General features: G+C 42.7%; 1 protein-coding gene across 1 annotated transcript in view; it reads right to left on the bottom strand.

Moving 5' to 3' along the window:
- LOC120051194 (zinc finger protein 438-like) overlaps positions 1–20,473 on the bottom strand; it is a 98,831-nt gene that overhangs the window by 69,646 nt on the left and 8,712 nt on the right. The gene's annotated exons all lie outside the window — the stretch shown is intronic.

Raw genomic sequence — 20,473 nt, forward strand, 5'->3', positions numbered from 1 at the left:
CATCACAAAAGCTAGCTTATAACGGTGAACCTTTTTTGTGGAATACACAAGGCAATTCTAGGTCTTGTGGCATATTTTGGTTCAACTATCCCCAATTCCATGGAATTGCAACCCTCTGCATGCACAGCACATTCTTCCATCACATGTACAGCTGACTCTCAAGATATTGCACACTAATGAGATGCTATTGAGCCCACACTACTACACTGTCTGAGCCAAGGACTACATGCTTTCTGGTAAGTTTCGATTACAATACTGGGTGTGGTGAATATATTTTATATGACATACATTATTTTTTGTTAACTAGTAAACAGTTGCCTAGAGCAAAGTGTGTTTAAACAATTTCTGCTAGTTAGTTTTTTCTACCATGTGGGTTTTTAGCTTGCTTGAGCCTGCGAACTGAGGAGTGTTAACTCACCCGTTTCCATACATGTTTCATTTTAAAACATTTATCTTACAAAATAGTTGTTTAATCTAACTGCTTAATCTAACTGCTTAACTATTTATATGTACATGGAATTGTAGGAGTTTTTTTTACTATTTTTTTTTTTTTTACTAATCTTTACAAGAAAATGCCACGTGCACTATCTGATGTGTGGAGACATTTCACTGCAGTTAAGGTAGAAGGAAAAGCTGTGTACATTTGCAAATACTGTGCCAAATCATATGTGAAGAATGCAACAAAGATGCAGAAACATCTGGCCAAGTGCATAAAGTTCCCTCAGCGCTCACAACAAGCAACCTCTGACAAAAGTCCCTCTACTTATGTTCAAGCTGAAAATTATGAATCAGACACCTTATCAATAGCAACAGCTCATGGTCCTCCTGGAATCAGAGTCAGAGAAATGCTGAGGAATGTCTTGCTCGAGCTGTGTATGCAACGGGTTAAACTTTGATGCTCACAGGCAATGTGTTTTGGAAGAGACATCTGAATGTTCTTCGTCCAGCATACACCTCTTCAACCAGACATGCTTTATCTACTCATTTGACGGATGCAGAGTTCATCAGAGTTCAAGTGAATGTCAAGCAAATCATAGAGAAAGCAGACTGTATTGCAATCATCTCTGATGGGTAGTCGAATGTTTGCGGGCAAGGAATAATTAAATTACATCATCTCCACCCTTCAACCAGTATTCTACACACCGGTCTCTACATTGCAGATAAGCTGAAGGCAGTCCATGCCCTTGGACCACAGAAGGTATTTGCACTGGTGACAGAGAATGCTGCGAACATGCTGCTTGTTCTAAAGTTGAGGAGTCCTACCCTCACATCACACCCATTGGCTATGCTGCTCATGCATTGAATCTGCTCCTCAAAGACATCATGGCACTGAAAACAATGGATGCACTCTACAAGAGAGCCAAGGAAATGGTTAGGTATGTGAAGGGTCATCAAGTTAAAGCAGCAATCTACCTCACCAAGCAAAGTGAGAAGAATAAGAGCACCACATTGTAGCTGCCCAGCAACACCCGTTGGGGTGGTGTTGTCATCATGTTTGACAGTCTCCTGGAGGGGAAGGAGTCTCTAAGAAATGGCTATATCACAGTCTGCCGATATGGACAGCCCCATCAAGAGGATCCTCCTGGATGATGTATTTTGGGAGAGAGTGGTAAGCATCCTAAAACTCCTGAAACCTATAGCAGAAGTCATTGCACGGATTGAGGGAGACAATGCCATCCTGTCTGATGTTCAGACTCTGCTAGCAGATGTAACAGAAGAAATCCATACTGCCCTGCCCACTTCACTGTTGCTCCAAGTAGAGAAAACTCTGCGTGAAGACTTCTGCCTGAAGCCCATACACGCCGCAGCGTACATGTTGGACGCCAAGTATGCTGGCAAGAGCATCCTGTCTGGTGCAGAGATCAACAAGGCCTATGGGGTCATCACTACCGTGTCTCGCCAACTTGGCCTGGATGAGGGCAAGGTTCTTGGCAGTCGGGCAAAGTACACTTCCAAGCAAGGGCTTTGCGATGGAGATGAAATATGGCAGTTGTGCCAACATATCTCATCAGCCACCTGGTGAAGAGGACTTTATGGATCTGAGGCTCTTTCCCCTGTTGCCTCCATCATCCTCCAAATCCTACCAACATCAGCTGCCTCAGAGCGCGACTGGTCCTTGTTTGGGAACACACACACCAAAGCACACAACAAGCTGTTGAAAAATTGGTGGCCATCTAGGCAAATTTTAGGCTTTTTAAGCCTGACAACAAGCCATCCTCAATAAGATTGGAAAGTGACAGTGATGAGGCCTCATAGTCTGGACATTGAGGAGGTCCAGGGAGAAGATATGGAAGCCAGAGGAAGACAACCAATGCTTTAGTTTCTAGACTATCATTTTACAGATGTATGTTGAAAATGTTTTTGGGAGATGCGATGGATCATTGGGGATCATTAAATATTCCCCTTCTTTTGTTGTTTAGTGAAATCATCCCATGCTAAGAGTGAACTCATTTAATTAAAGTTCAATTCATAACTAAATAGATTATTATAATTTTTTCCATTGGAAGGATTTAATCATTTGCAATTATGTCTACTTATGATCAGGTAAAAGGTTCATGTTTCTGCCTCCATATGATATGAAAAATATATCCAATAAAAACATCCTGTTGCCTAGTCACTTTATCCCTACCTATATGTACATATCTACCACAATTACCTCATACCCCTGCACATCAATTCGTTACTTGAACCCTGTTTATATAGCCAAGTTATCATTACTCATTGTGTACTTATTCCTTGTGTTATTATTATTTCACAATTTTTCTATCATTTCAATTTCTTTCTTTTGCAGGTTACAAAGTAGAGCTTCGTAGCTACGTTTTGATGTATGGGTTGTAAGAGATTAGTTCAAATTCACGTGTCGCCACCCTCATTTTCACGAAGAGTGCTAGCTTGCTAGCTGTGTGGGAGTGCCCGACGCTGTTCGCTGAAGCAACAAGCCGGGCGAGAGACAGCCTCCACTATGCAAGTAACCATTTCAATAGAATGTTATGATGTCACTGTGACAACTGTCAATAGACGTAGTTGGTAATTTCGCTCTGGCTATCTACTCCGATTTCTAATCAAATCAAACTTTGTCACATGCGCCATATACAACAGGTGTAGACCTTACCGTGAAATGCTTACTTACAAGCCCTTCAACAATGCAGTTCAAAAAAGAGTTAAGAAAATGTTTATTAGATAAACTAAAGTAAAATACAATAAAAAGTAACAATAAAATAACAAGGCTATATACAGGGGGTATCGGTACTGAGTCAATGTGCGGGGGGTACAGGTTAGTCAAGGTAATTTGTACATGGAGGTAGGGGTGAAGTGACTATGCATAGATAATAAACAGCGAGTAGCAGCAGCAGTGAACAAAACAAATGGGGGGGGGGGGGGGTCAATGTAAATAGTCCGGTGGCCATTTGATTAATTGTTCAGCAGTCTGATAGCATGGAGGTAGAAGCTGTTAAGGAGCCTTTTGGTACTGGACTTGGCACTCCGGTACCGTTTGCCGTGCGGTAGCAGAGAAAACAGTCTATGACTTGGGTGACTGGAGTCTGACAATTTCCTCTGACACCGCCTAGTAGGTCCTGGATGGCAGGAAGCTCGGCCCCAGTGATGTACTGGGCCGTACTCACTACCCTCTGTAGTGCCTTACGGTCAGATGCCGTATCAGTTGCCATATCAGGCGGTGACGCAACCAGTCAGGATGCTCTCGATGGTGCAGCTGTAGAACTTTGAGGATCTGGGGACCCATGCCAAATCTTTTCATTCTCCTGAGGGGGAAAAGGTGTTGTCGTGCCCTCTTCACAACTGTCTTGTGCTTCAGAGCACTCTCGTCTGAGTGTGTCAGAGCACAGAATAATTTACGAATTTAGGAACGCTCAACACCCGTTGAATATGGCCGTGTCAGTAAACGTTGGAAAAAAGTGTAATTAAATTGTTGCCAGCAGCAAGGTTGCAGTCACCAAAGCTCTGCATAACATAAAAACAGCCTAACCAGCTCTGCTAGGGGTAGTAAACATTTAAAAAAATTCAGCCAGAGTGTGCAGTGTGCACTCCGGGAGCGAAAGGCTCTGAATTTATGAACGGGCAATCTGACAACGCTCTGAGTTTAGGAACGCCCAGAGCACACTCTGGCACTCAAAATAACATTTTACGAACACACCCCTAGTATAAACCAGCCTTTAGTCTTAACATGTTTGGTTGTTTAGTACATAACCTCATGTGAATCCTTAAAGAGATAGTTGGGGCTAAAGCTTAAAAGGGTGTGAACGGTGCTGAATGGGTGTAGACAAAGAAGTACTCTCCAGTAGGTACCAAAACATTCAAGGGCCATTTTCTCAAAAATGTTGAAGTTTATCAAATTTCAAAGCAGAACTACTTCCCCATTGTTCCTCAACTGCAGTGTATGATATACCCTTTTCTAGCTCGACGTCTCTACTTTTAGCCAATGTAAAAAAACACAATTTCAAATTTTGCTATATAAGACCGAATCGAGCTTGTCGGTCACGTATGTTATTAGTAGGGCTGTCCCCGACAAAAAAATGTTAACGTGTATTTTCTATATATAGACACATCTTATGTGTTATAATCAAATCAACTATATGCACTGACGCTTTAAGCGCACTGTCTGATGAAATAATTAAGACACACAAATGACTAGAGGGAGTCCGACCGCAATTGATTTGATTGTGCTCAGACTTGCTGCATTGTTTAAAAAAAATGGAATTTGTGAAATTGTTTATCCGACATGTGGTTGTGTGAGGCTTGGTGCTCAAGGAATCAGTAGGCTTTTAAACAAAACTCAAACAGAAGCAGGATCTGTCTTATTTCTGTAGATATATATGGATGATTTAAAAAGCCAGGCACATTTAACAGTTAGGCTATTGATTATAGACCTAATTATGATGGCGTCTCCACTCTCCTCACTTTTTTTAGACAATTAAGGCAAGGGCTGTATTCTCGTCTCCTAACTTCACTGCTTCCACCTCCACCTTGATGTCAACACCAATATGCTGGTTAACTTTGCTATTACACACATAGCAACATGGTCTAGGAAAAGGCGCCAATTCAACAGCGTACGGATGTTTCAGAACCGTGGACAGCGACCGCTATCCAATGCTGGAGAAAGCGCGTTTGTTATAAAACAATTGTTTTATTAGTGTTGCACCATTGTTCTTACGTAATATAACCATATACAATTTCAGTAGCACATGTCAGAGTGATGGACTGCGCCATCCCCACAGCCTCAAGAATCAGGACAGGTCTCTGGTACATCATGATTATTATTGTATTTTTTGCTACTGCTTGACTAAAGAAATCTCAGTCGACCACCAGCCTATCAATCAAACAACCGACCAGTCGACTAAATGGGGTCAGCCATTTAGTTACAGTTCAGACTTGGTGAGAAGTGTGTACCGGTGTTAGCCAAACAGACACACACAGCCTGTGTGTGATGTGGTGTGTGTGTATGCAGAAGGCACGGGCACAGGGATGCTACCTTCCATTATTGGTTTTAAATTACTGTAATAATATATTCCATACTGCCTAATTTGCATATTATGTACCTAATTTGCATAATATCGCATTTTATTTTTATTTGAATTATCTCTGTGTTCTACATCAGCCCTGAACATGTCATAACAATATGACCACCATATCTTGAGATATTGGACAAAACGTGTTGAATTTAAAAATCCATGGGATTTTGTGCCATTATTGACTAGGGATTAACATTAACCTGTCTGCAACCTTTTTGACCTTTTCCGATCACTTGAAAATAAAATCTCAGCAATGGTAAATCCCATCCTCATGAAATAAAGCTTCTATATAACATGGGATACAAAGTATAACACTAGAACCAAAGTTTCATTTTGTTCCCGGACATCCTAATATAAGGGAATAGACTGCCATTTGAGCTGCATCCCTAGCCTGAGTTCTACACTAAATCACTCTAAGAATAACTGGAACCAAATCCATGAATCCCTTGTAAAAAGAGAGAGAGGTTCTTTTGGCATAGCATAGCGGTGATAAACAAAGAGTGGACATGCTCTATGGAAAGCCTTTAATATGTTTGTTAATCTACCATTCACCACATGAGGAATGGATGAGATAACAACATGGTTTGGCTTTAAGGGACCATATGGGACAATGGGAGATAAATTGAAGTGTGTCCTTGGAGTGAAATCATTTATTGAAATACATTCGGTTGACTAGATGTATAGCGAATGAATTATGAACAGTAGCTCAGAGAGTACATAGAGGGGATTTTTACTCGGCGTGACATTGGCCTGCTCTCGTCAACAGATGTCCTGGGTGACACAGGAAAGGACAGAGTAGAAAAAGAGAAAAATGGGATTCTTACAGTTTAATTCGGACCCCTTTCATGAACGGAGGAGGGATTTCATTTTGAAGGTCGATTTGAATATACAGACAAGTTGTGGCTTTTGCTCTCCGTCTCTGTAAAGATTACAATCTTAATTACTTTCTTAATTATCTGTGATTGATTCTCAGGAAAACCGTGAGTCATGTCACTTTTACACAATCACAGGCCTTGGAAAATGTAGACCGACATCTTCACTCTCATAATTACACGTGACACTGATTCGCAAGTGTCTTTTTGCTGACATTTGGAGGAAAAAGACCACCTTCAGCACATACAAGCTCTATAATAATAGCCTATATCTAATTCCAGTGGCTTGGAAATGTGAACAGATCAGCCTTTCCTTGTCCACTTCTGCAGACTTATAGGACGGTCACATTCCCAAGATTTACGTTTATCGTTTTCCAATGAAATAGGGCTGGCTTGTGGAAGCTGCCAACATCATTTCTGTAGGATGCTTGGAGCAGAGCCTGCAATAAATATGGTTTCACCTTCACATAATGTACTGCTCCACAAGGCATTTCCCCTGGTGGATCAATTAAGCATTTAGCTAATCAAAAGGAAAGTGTCCGTAGGAAGAATAAGGATAGACATAACAGCAATATGCGTTTGAGCAAATCCAAAATCGGTTTATCAATCACTGGACAAATGGACCGGATGTATGGGTTAGCTTTCCCAGGTTAGAACTGGGTTAGGCTACCTGTCTCATATACTGTAGGTCACCATGTCTGTTGGTCACTGACTAGCTAGCAGCCTTGAACACCATTAGCATTAGAACAAACATGATCTGACCAAGAGGTTTGCCACACTTGGTCACGTGGCCTTCTATGGTAAGAGCCCAGGTGGGACCGGAGCGTGGTTGAGCCTAGATAGGCCATCACCAACCCCTCAGAAGCCTCCAGACTTAAAGCCCCATTTTTCACATTTTGTTACGTTACAGCCTTATTATAAAACTGATCAAATAAAAAATGTCATCAATCTACACACAACACCCCATAATAACAAAGCGAAAACAATGACATTTTCGCAAATGTATACTTTTTTTTTTTTTTACACAAGTGTTCAGAACCTTTGCTCAGACTCAAACTTGAGCTCATGTGCATCCTGTTTCCATTTATCATCCTTGAGATGTTTCTACAACATGATTGGAGTCCACCTGTGGTAAATGAAATGTATTGGACATGATTTGGTAAGGCACACACTTGTTTATATAAGATCCAGTTGACAGGTCATGTCAGAGCAAAAACCAAACCATGAGGTCGAAGGAATTGTTGGTAGAGCTCCGAGACAGGATTGTGGCGAGACACAGATCTGGGGAAGGGTACCAAAAAAATGTCTGCAGCAATGAAGGTCCCCAAGAACACAGTGCCCTCCATCATTCTTAAATGGAAGAAGTTTGGAACCCCCAAGACTAATGGTGTCCGTCCTAAAGCTGTCCGTCCGGCCAAACTGAGCAATCGGGGGAGACGGGCCATGGTCAGGGAGGTAATCAAGAACCCGATGGTCACTGACAGAGCTCGAGAGTTCCTCTGTGGAGATGAGGGAACTTTCCAGAAGGACAACCATCTCTGCAGAACTTCACCAAATCAGGCCTTTATGGTAGAGTGGCCAGACTGAAGCCACTCCTCAGTAAAAGGCACATGACAGCCCGCTTGGAGTTTGCCAAAAGGCACCTAAAAACTCTGACCATGAGAAACAAGATTCTCTGGTCTGAAGAAACCGAGAATACATTGTTTGGCCTGAATGCCAAGCGTCACGTCTGGAGGAAACCTGGCACCAACCCTACGGTGAAGCATCGTGGTGGCAGCATCATGCTGGGGGGATGTTTTTCAGCAGCAGGGACAGGGAGACTAGTCAGGATCGAGGGAAAGATAAACGGAGAAAAGTACAGAGATCCTTGATGAAAACCTTCTCCAGAGCGCTCAGGACCTCAGACTGGGGATAAAGTTCACCTTCCAACAGGACAATGACCTTAAGCACACATCCAAGACAACGCAGGAGTGGCTTTGGGACAAGTCTCTGAATGTCCTTGAGTGGCCCAGCCAGAGCCCGGACTTGAACCCAATAAAACATCTCTGGAGAGACCTGAAAATAGCTGTTTAGTGACGCTCCCCATTCAACCTGACAGAGCTTGAGAAGATCTGCAGAGAAGAATGGGAGAAACTCCCCAAATACAGGTGTGCCAAGCTTGTAGCATCATACCCAAGAAGACTCAAGGCTGTAACTGCTGCCAAAAGGTGCTTCAACAAAGCACTGAGTAAATGGTCTAAAATGTGATATCAGTTTAATCCCCTAAAAATAGTTTTTGCTTTGTCATCATGGGGTATTGTGTGCAGATTGATAAGGGGAAAAAAAATATTAAATCAATTTTAGAATAAGGCTTTAACGTAAAGGAAAACTTTCCGAATGCACTGTATGTTGTCTTTAATAGAACCCTATCTCAGTAAGGTCTGAGAACACTGTCATGGCTAGAGAATATTGGAAAGACTGAGAAAGACAGGATGAGAGCAAGAGAATAAGGTAAAGGGAGAGAGAGAGAGAGAGCAGGAGAAGGAAAGGTAAGGTCCAGCTGAGACAGCTGCCTGCTATTACTCCATTCCCCCTCCGCAGGAAATGAGAAATCATTTAGTACTGACAGGTACATGCTGAACCTTGCCATCTCTGCTCTAAAACCTAACAAATAATGTATTACAGCAGTTTAACATTAACCCTACGGCTCGCTGCACCTTTCTCTGCTGCCAATGTTAGTCTCATACCTTTACAGTGTTTGTATGTCAAGGGTCTGTTGCCTCTGAGACAGGAAAAACATAACAGCAGACGAAAACTCCTAAAACATCCGAAGCACTTTTTTGGTCATGAAAAGCAGTAATTTAGAGGTCTCCTGTGAGCTGTAGAAGGCTTAGCATGTCCAACTTAAACTGAGGGACTATACAGTCACTCTCCCCACAGCGCTGGGTGAATGAGTTTAACCGCAACCAAAGGCCATAGAAAGAGTGACCACTGATCCATAAAAACCAGCAACCAGGGAGTGATCACATCACAAGAGGCCAGGAGTGGAATCTCCCTCTACTACCAAACAAGGAGAGGGACTATTCATCAAAAAGATGTTCAGATGGAGCAGTTTAGGCATCTTAAACTATTTGCTTCATTCATAGTGACATTAAAAGGTCTGATTTCAAAACATCAGCAGAAAGATGCACTGTAATCAGACTTCATGGGCTGAGATCAGAGAAACAGAAGATCTCCTTGCTGCCTATAACATTCTAAGATCTGTCTAATGGTTCCTCTTCAGGGCAAAAATAAGCCCTGGATCTAGGTCGTTCTAAATAATCCAAACCCTATATACAATTCCACGAGACAATAAAAAATCCCCTCAGTGCAAATAATGCTGCACACTAGGGTTGGGCGGTAATCAAGATTTTCATACCTTTCTTTCACCCCAGGATTTACGGTATTACCAGTTTACTACACAAGTGGGCGCTAAAAATTCAAAATAGCATTCTGGTAATAGACACCCAATGGGCTAACAAAATTAGCGCAAGTAATAGCGAATTTGCTGCTAGCTAAACATGCGAACGAGCGCAAACAAAAATAAATTAATTGCAAAGACAGGCAATCCAGCTCATAAAATTATACATACAGTGCCTTCAGAAAGTATTCAGACCCGTTGACTTTTCCAAATTTTGTTACAGCCTTATCCTAAATTGATTAAAAAAAAAAAAAAAAAAACTCTGCAATCTACACACAATACCCCATAATGACAAAGCGAAAAAAGGTTTTTAGAAATGTTTGATAATTTATTAAAAATAAAATAATTAACACCTTATTTACATAAGTATTCAGATACTTTGCTATGAGACTCTAAATTGAGCTCAGGTGCATCCTGTTTCCATTGATCATCCTTGAGATGTTTCTACAACTTGATTCAACCTGTGGTAAATTCTATTGATTGGACACAAGTTGGAAATGCACACACCTGTCTATATAAGGTCCCACAGTTGACAGTGCATGTCAGAGCAAAAACCAAACCATGAGGTCGAAGGAATTGTCCGTAGAGGCACAGATCTGGGGAAGGGAACAAAAAAAATTCTGCAGCATTGAAGGTCTACAAGAACACAATGGCCTCCATCATTCTTAAATGGAAGAAGTTTGGAACCACCAAGACTCTTCCTAAAGCTGGCCGCCCGGCCAAACTGAGCAATCGGGGGAGAAGGGCCTTGGTCAGGCAGGTGACCAAGAACCCGATGGTCATTCTGACAGAGCTCCTCTGTGGAGATGGGAGAACCTTCCAGAAGGACAACCAGCTCTGCAGCACCCCACCAAAATCAGGCCTTTATGGTAGAGTAGCCAGACGGAAGCCACTCCTCAGTAAAAAGCACATGACAGCCCGCTTGGAGTTTGCCAAAAGGCACCTAAAAAACTAAATGTAGCTGGCTATAGTCCTTCTATGATAGGCCTAAACATTAGAAATATGATGGCCATGCATCGTTTTTGCAAAAAAGATCTTGCTTTTTCATTGTAAGCTCATTTACTTGTGTGGCTGCCAGCCAAATAGCGTTGCACTTCTGTTTTCATCTGATAATGAAGCTATTTTATGTCAAATGTGTTGCACTAATGTATTTTCTGCGAGGGAAAACGATAGTTGCATGTCCCATGTCAATACACCTGCTCCCGCTTTCTCTTGTTGTGCCATTTACAAACAAACACGTGACTGGCTTCAACTGTGCTGGGGTACTAAGTAAGCTTCATAATATAAAATAATATGACAGGAGAAATAAGAACGCGATCTGTTTCATTGCCTAATGCATTGCAAAAGTTGACTGGGTATTTACTTAAATTGCTACAAATATTAAAATGTATTGATAAACTTCAAAGAAATAGTTTCAATGGTATTGAAAAACCTTCCCGTGGCTATTTCCAAATGCCCTGGTATACAGTATACTGCCCAAGCCTACTGCACACACGCACGCACACACATACACACCAAAGGCTGCACAGGGAAGGAGGACAGAGTCAGTGGAAGGCAATGAAACAGGCTGTAATAAACAAGCAGTCAGCCTGTCTGCTGCCCTATTGTTTAGTCTGTGACAGAACAACAACCCCTCAGGCACAGGAACAGTCTCTTGCTGCTACTAGACAATTATTCCCAAGCACAGATGTCTAATTACTATAAAACATCTAGAGAGATGAGGAATGAACAGATCACTGCCCTGAGCCCTCTCTTCACCTCCGACGACGTGAATTCCCTTCTTAATTATACTGAATTACCCCTGTAAGGCTATTCTCCTATAGTCATGATCCAGGTCATATCTTTGTGGCAGACATTTCTCAGTGAGCATTGGTGGTTCAGTATTGTCCCCATCACTATGGTGTCCCTCAGGGGTCAATTCTGGGCCCCATCCTTTTTTCGCTGTACATGCTTCCCCTTGGTGACATCATCTGCAATCATAACATTCAGTTTCACTGCTATGAGGATGACACGCAGCTTTATTTACCAATCAGACCCCGTGACCAAGCTAGCTTAGCTACCCTTCACAAGTGTCTTGCTGACATCAAATGTTAGATGTCTGACAATTTTCTCCAGCTCAATGATAAGAAATCTGAGGTGATTTTATTTGGCCCCCACCCTGCTAGAATCCAGATTGTAAATAATATTGGTAATTTGTCCACCAAAATAAAACAGCACGGCCAGAAAACTGTCTTCTTTGACTCTGACCTAAACCTCCAGCTGCATGTAAAGAAGGTTGTCCAGTCCTGCTTTTATCATCTAAAAAATATAGCTAAATTCAAGCCTCTTATTTCAGTCACTGATCTGGAGAAAGTTATACAGGCTTTTATTTCCTCATGCCTAAATGAATGTAACTCTTTGTATGCATGTCTTAGTCAGAAATCTCTCTATTGTCTACAGTTAAAGCTGCAGCATTTTGAACTGCATTTAGACAGGCACCAAAAAATCTCAACTATTTTAGCTTCTCTACACTGACTACCAGTCACTTCAGTGAATAGATTCTAAAATTGTATGAATCACGTTTAAGGCTAGGCCCCATCATTATATATCTCCCCACGAGCCAGGACGCAGCCAGAGATCCTCTAGCAGGGAGGGCACTGCGGACCAGTCTAGGTTGAAAATAAAAGTAGACTGGTCATTTGCCATTAGGGCCCCTAGACTTTGGAATGGTTTGCCAGAGGCTATCAGGCTTGCTGATTCAGTGCCTTTTTTTTTTTTTTTATCATGTGGAAGACACACTTTTATACAGCTGCTTTTAATTAGCTATCTTTTTTATTCTCCTTCCTCCCGTCTTTATTTGTTAGTTATTATTGATGTGAAGCACTGTTACTTGAATTGAAAAGTGCTATAGAAAGTGATTATTATTATTATTATGCTGCTGCTGCTACAGCTACTGTACCTTGTGATGCTGTTAGCTCAACATGGCTGTTGACATCACGCATAGACATTTGTCAATGATGGACTAAAGCCAAGAAGAGAATGGAGCTCAGCTGAGAAGAGAGAACAGGGGTCTTATAGGTTTTCATAGTAGCCTAGATGATGGCCTGGGTTGTTCAAAGGGAGAGCCCGCATGGTGGATAAGAGCCTTTTATTGCAGAGGAACTGAAAGAACCTTTCGCCAATAAAAGAAGAAGCTCCTCCAGCATCACAGGATGGATGGCCTAGTTCTAGGCAGACCTGGAAGTGACCTCAATCTCTCAGACTGAGGCTTGTTCTTTGTAACACACACACTAGGGTTGAGTGGTATCTAGATATTCATACATTCCTGTACCATACCGGGTATACGGTATTACCAGCAGTGCACGCACACAAGCTGGTGCTATTTTTTCTCAAACATAAATAAAGATTGCTAACAAAGTATAAGCAAATTCCCATAGTGGATGCTAGCTAAATGCTAACAAGTGCAAGCGAACATAAACGAATTGCAAGGACAGAAAACCCAGTTAAATGTTATACAACTATCTCAAAAGGCTACTCACAGGTTGCTGCATAAAACAAATATTATACAGCAGGGATCTTGATCCAGATCCAGGAAGGGATTGATTGTCTCAGTTGTAAGCAAGAAGCTTGAACTTGCAAGCTAGACACTTAGCTAGAAAGTTAGAAAACCAAATACATAGCTGGAGCAAATTTAAATTTGGTACATCTTACACTGAACAAAAATATAAACATGTAAAGTGTTGGTCCCATGAGCTGAAATAAAAAATCCCAGAAATGTTACATATGCACAAAAAGCTTATTTTGCGCAAAAATGTGTTTACATCCCTGTTAGTGAGCATTTCTCCATTGCCAAGATAATCCATTGACCTGACAGATGTGGCATATCAATAAGCTGATTACACAGCATGATCACCTTGTGCTGGGGACAATAAAAGGCCACTAAAATGTGCAGTTTTGTCACACAGCACAATGCCACAGATGTCTCAAGTTGAGGAAGCGTGCAATTGGCATGCTGACTGCAGGAATGTTCATCAGAGCTGTCGCCAGAGACCAGCCAACCCGGACAGCTGATTTTCTGCAAACTGTCAGAAACAGTCTCAGGGAAGCTCATCTGCACACTCGTCGTCCTCACCAGGGTCTTGACCTGACTGCAATTTGGCATTGTAACCGACTTCAGTGGGCAAATGCTCACCTTCGATGGCCACTGGCAAGCTGGAGAAGTGTGCTGAAGTCTTCACTAATGAATCCGGGGTGAGCGGTTTGCTGATGTCAATGTTGTGAACCGATGTGGAGGTGGAGTGATGGAATGGGCAGGCATAAGCTACGGACAATGAACATAATTACATTTTATCGACGGCAATTTGAATGCACAGATACACCGTGACGAGATCCTGAGGACCATTGTCGTGCCATTCATCTCCCACCATCATATCCTGTTACAGCATGATAATGCACAGCCCCATGTCGCAAGGATCTGTACAGAATTCCTGGAAGCTGAAAATGTCCCAGTTCTTCCATGGCCTACATACTCAGACATGTCACACATTGAGCATGTTTGAGATGTTCTGTATCGACGAGTATGACAGTGTGTTCGAGTTCCTGCCAATATCCAGCAACTTCGCACAGCCATTGAAGAGGAGTGGGACAACATTCCACAGTCAACAGCCAGATCCACGTTATGCGAAGGAGATGTGTCGCGCTGCAAGAGGCAAACGGTGGTCACACCAGATACTGACCGGTTTTCTGATCCATGCCCCTACCTTTTTTTAACGGTATTTGTGACCAACAGATGCACATCTGTATTCCCATCATGTGAAATCAATAGACTAGGCAGGGATCATCAAATAGATTTAGCGGCTGGACGATTTTTGGTGGAGCTGATGGTCGAGGGGCCGGAACATTTTCACAAATAATTTGTAGACTGCAAATTTACCACAAGAATGTTTGACTAAAACAATCATTTCAAAGCTTTCTTACATTTGTATATGATCACGTCTCTATTGGCGTGGGAATAGTTGGGAACAGATTTCTTAAATTAAAAATCACTTGGAGCTGAATTCCCGGTGTTTTTACAGTCTTATGCTCAACAATAAAAATAGATATAAGAAATCTTGGGGGGCCAAATAAAGACACCACCAGTTGGGAAACACTGGATTAGGGCTAATTTATTTATTTATTTCAATTGACTGATTTCCTTTTATGAACTGTAACTCAGTAAAATCTTTGAAATTGTTGGATGTTGCGTTTATATTTTTGTTCAGTGTATATAGTTAACTTTAAGTTTGCCAGCTAAGTTAAGATATTTAGCTCGAAAATCATACGGTGGTTATTTCAAAATACCCCAGTATACAGCCTAAGCCTAACACACACATATACACACAGCAGAGATCTCACACACACACAGTATCTCACAACCAGCTCCTCTGAGATTTAGAGTTTCACTCAGCTTCCTTTTATCAGTCGATAAAGATCAGACAGTGAAAATACTGCAGCGTCATCCTTGACCAAGTAGCCTCTATACGGACCGACTGGCCACTCACATCCCATCCCACATCCCCTTAGAAGCAGCACTACATTACTACAGCAGGGCCATCCTTAACAGAGTGGCAAGAAGGCCCATACCTATGGCCTACATCACTCACTTTTATGGAAGTAAGGTGGTGTAGGGTTTAACAAGACATTTTACTCATCAAGGGACACGACATTATACAACCATAAAACGATGAGGCCCACAAATCTCTGTCTGACTGGTGATGCATTGCAAGCAGGGCTCATTGTGCGGTCCTCCATGTACAGCATTTCATTCAAATAGTATAGCGAGGCAAAGATTTTGGGTTGCCTTGCCTACTTGAGCAGCAAAACATCTTGCAAAATAAGAAAATACATTTTCAAGAGTTTTAACAAAGTACCTAAAATTCTATTCAAGCACAAAAAGTATATTTAAAATAAGAAAGAGCCTAGCTAGCTCCTAGGTCCACATCCCATTCTGTAATAGAGGATGAAATGCTGCTGTAGGGTTTAAAGAGAGCCAGCTGAGCTGCCATTCACCCGATTGTGTCATTTTCCTCTGAGCCAGTGCCATAGCTGGAGCAGATCCACTGACCAGGGGCGTCTGTGGTCTGCTCTGAGCGCCAGGCAGTTGGCCTGGTCTGGGACTGGGCCGGTGAGGCACTGCGGCAGGGTAGGCTGCCCGCCCCTGACACAGAGCACCCGCGCTGGGGAACGTCTGAGTAATGGCAGGGTAACCTGATCCAGCCGGAGGGAGGAAGGGAGGGAGAGGAGTGAGCCATGCTGATGCCTAAATCATAGCAGGAAGATGGAGGGAGAGAGAGGGAGAGAGAGACCGAGAGAGGTTTGGGAGGAGGCCTGGAGACAAGAGGATAAAAGTAAACTAAACTTCCCCCTCCGCCTCTGAGCACACGCACATGCCACACCCACTGCTGGGCTGGGGAGTTACTCAGAAAGATGACAGGGAGTGGGCTTGGATTTCAACCTCACCACATGCCATGGCACAGACATATTTCAACCCAAAAAGCCCACATGAAACGAGCTAGGTCTACATTTTCTCCAATGCTTGCGCAATTGAGTGACTTAACAGGCATAGATTTGAAAAATATGAATAAATACAACTTAGAGGATTTAGAGGGGGAAAGCCCGGCACGTGTAGGCTAGTAATGTGTGTCTCTCCACTAGCCTATATGGAGTAATGTCACCTTGAATCTAGACTAGAGCCCGACCGATATGGGATTTAATCAGCTTTACATGATAACCACCAAAAAGCAATCCTCTATAAATACAAAAGTAAATAAACACTTCAGTTTACCTTCTTAGATAGACACATTTTTATGTTGTATCGATGGCAGTGTATAAGAATGCAGAAGTGTTTGTGCACCACAAGCACACTGATAAACAAGAAAGTATTACATTTAATCTCAAGTGAATCTGAAACTGCACTTGTCACAAGATAAAACAACACAGTGAAATCCTGTGACATGCAGTTCATAATGTCATCACTTTGTATTGAGTAGATTCACTACAGTGCTTTACAACAGTTAAAAGGTCATATAAATACTTTATGGCAATCATGCAATGAGAGTTTGTTCAGAGAACTTTTGAGGATGGCTGGGAAACTCCATTGGAATTGTATTAACGCCCATTGAGTAAGTTTCCCATGCGTCGTCAATGGACCGTGCGGTACATTCCGTGCGATTGAGAAGATGGCACCGACAGAAAGGGCTGCCGTGCTTCTAGGAAATTTTGCCGTATTTCATTTCTTTAATGTATTATTTCTTACATTATTAGCATAGGAAATGTGTTATTACATACAGCCAGAAAGAACTATTGGATATCAGATCGGCCGTAACTCACCAGCACTACCAGCATTACAACCAGGAATACAACTTTCCCAAATCTGATCTTTTGTTCGCAGCCCCCCAGGGCAATTAAACTGATTCCAGAGGCTGACCCAAAACACCGCCGGCGAAGGGGAGGTACTCAGAGTGGTCTTCTAGTCCGACTTAGGAGGCACGCACACCACCCACCGCTTCCGAGTATATTACTCGCTAATGTTCAGTCTCTGGATAATAGTTGATGAGCTCAGGGTGAGGATTTCTTTCCAGAGAGACATCAGGGATTGTAACATACTCTGTTTATCGAAAACATGGCTCTCTCGGGGTACTCTGTCGGAGTCAGTAAAGCCAGCAGGAATCTCAGTACATCGCGCAGACAGGAATAAATATCTCTCCGGGAAGAAGGACAGGGGTGTATGTTTCATGATTGACGACTCATGGTGTGATTGTGATAACATACAGGAACTCAAGTCACTTTGTTCACCCGACCTAGAATACCTCACAATCAAATGCCGACCGTATCGTCTCCCAAGAGAATTATCTTCGGTTATAGTCACAGCCGTATATATCCCCCCTCAAGCCGATACCACGACGGCCCTTAAAGTACTCCACTGGACTTTATGCAAACTGGAAACCACATATCCTGAGGCCGCATTTATTGTAGTAGGGGATTTAAACAAAGCAAATTTGAGAAAAAGGCTGCCAAAGAACTAACACATTGACTGTAGTACTCACACTGCTAAAACACTCAACCACTGAAACTCCAACTTCCAGGATGCCTACAAGACGCTCCCCCGCCCTTCTTTCGGCAAATTTGACCATGACTCCATTGTGCTCCCCCTTCCTATAGGCAGAAACTCAAAAACAGGAAGTACCCGTGCTAAGGACTATTCAACGCTGTTCTGACCAATCGGAATCCACGCTTCAAGATTGTTTTGATCACGCAGACTGGAATATGTTCTGGTTAGCCTCCGATAATAACATTGACAAATATATTGATACAGTGACTGAGGTTATCAGGAAGTGTATAGGAGATGTTGTAACCACTGTGACTATTAAAACCTACCATAACCAGAAACCGTGGATAGATGGCAGCATGTGCGCATAACTGAAAGCGCGAACCACCGCATTTAACCACGGCAAGGTGACTGGGAATATGGCAGAATACAAACAGTGTAGTTATTCCCTCCGCGAGGCAATCAAACAGGCAAAATGTCAGTATAGAGACAAAGTGGAGTCGCAATTCAACGGCTCAGACACGAGACTAATGTGGCAGGGTCTACAGACAATCACGGACTTCAAAAGGAAAACCAGCCACGTCGTGGACACCGACGTCTTGCTTCCGGACAAGCTAAACACCTTCTTCACCGCTTTGAGGATAACACAGCGCCACCAACACGGCCCCCTACCAAGTATTGTGGGCTCTCCTTCTCCGTGACCAAGACATTTAAGCGTGCTATCCTTCGCAAGGCTGCTGGCCCAGGCGGCATCCCTAGCTGCGTATTCAGAGTATGCGCAGACCAGCTGGCTGGTGTGTTTACGGACATATTCAATCTCTCCCTATCCCAGTCTGCTGTCCCCACATGATTCAAGATGGCCACCATTGTTCCTGTATCCAAGAAAGCAAAGGTAACTGAACAAAATGACTATTGCACCGTAGCACTCACTTCTGTCATCATGAAGTGCTTTGAGAGACTAGTCAAGGATTATGTCACCTCCACCTTACCTGTCACCCTAGACCCACTTCAATTTGCAAACCGCACCAATAGATCCACAGACGATGCAATTGCCATCACACTGCCCTATCCCATTTGGTCAAGAAGAATACCCATTTAAGAATTCCTGTTCATTGACTATAGCTCAGCATTCAACACCATAGTACCCTCCAATCTCATCAATAAGCTCGAGGCCCTGGGTCTAAATCCCGCCCTGTGCAACTGAGTCCTGGCCTTCCTGACGGGCCGCCCCCAGGTGATGAAGGTAGGAAACAACACCTCCACTTCGCTGATCCTCAACACTGGGGCCCCACAAGGATGTGTGCTCAACCCCCTTCTGTACTCCCTGTTCACCCATGACTGCTTGGCCACGCACGCCTCCAACTGAATCATCAAGTTTGCAGACAACACAGCAGTAGAAGGCTTGATTACCAACAATGACGAGACAGCTCTTTTCAACCTCAGGAGGCAGAAAATTTGGCTTGGCACCTAACTTTTACAGATGCACAATTGAGAGCATCCTGTCGGGCTGTATCACCGGCTGGTACGGCAACTGCACCGCCCGCAACCGCAAGACTCTCCAGAGGGTGGTGCGGTCTCCCCAATGCATCACCGGGGGCAAACTACACGCCCTCCAGGACTGTTAAATAACCATCACTAGCACATTAGAGGCTGCTGCCCTATATACATAGGCTGCGTTTCAAACACTTAAAAAAGACACACCTTTGTCCACTTACCCTCACCTTGTGCCCTTGGGGGAATCCCCGTCACCATCTTGGATGTCGGTCCAAACGATTAGCCAAACAAGGGAAGTTCGCAACATAAGCCCACGTTTTTGATCGAGTTTGCGAGTGTACAATTATGTTCACTTCGGGAACTGAAACGCCCCATAATTCAATTCGCAATGATTGTACATCCGCTAAGAAAAGTCTGCCGAAACTTAAAACCTCAATGTCAATATGGATAAGTCAGCATAGTAAGTAAGTAAAAACTAATGTAAAAAGGTAAAAAATGTTGATACTAATGCACATGACGGCACAAACACGTCTCGTAGAAGTAATGATGTTTTTGTTTGGTTAGCTTTTGGAAATTGTAGAACATTTTCCTTCTTCAGAAGTTCCAGCTAGGCAGGCTAACGTTAGTTAGCAAATTAATTTGATAGCTATCATACAGTAGGCGTATATTAACTATATCATTATTAATATAAGTAGACACGCAATCATAATTGACTGTAGCGCAATAACATCTGCTAAACACGTGTATGTGACCAATAAAATTTGATTTGGGAGTCAATTGAGCGCTAGCTCAAAAACCCAACATTAGCATGAATTTAGTTTACAAGAACTAGTAGAAATAGTTAACTTGTTCACTGTAATATCATATAGCTTTGTAATCGTGACATGTACTTGAGGAAAATAGGCAAATTTCTCGACTAATACCCTTACTTTGGAGAAGAGATTGCGTGACAATTAGCTTAGCAACCGCATGACGCACCATGACAACGTGAACGCGATTGGTCTAGAGTCAGCTGTGTGAGGCATTATACATTCCTCCATTCATTGCCCAATAGGAAGAAAGAGAGATGACAAGA

This window comes from Salvelinus namaycush, chromosome 7, assembly GCF_016432855.1.
Source record: "Salvelinus namaycush isolate Seneca chromosome 7, SaNama_1.0, whole genome shotgun sequence".
NCBI lineage: Eukaryota > Metazoa > Chordata > Actinopteri > Salmoniformes > Salmonidae > Salvelinus > Salvelinus namaycush.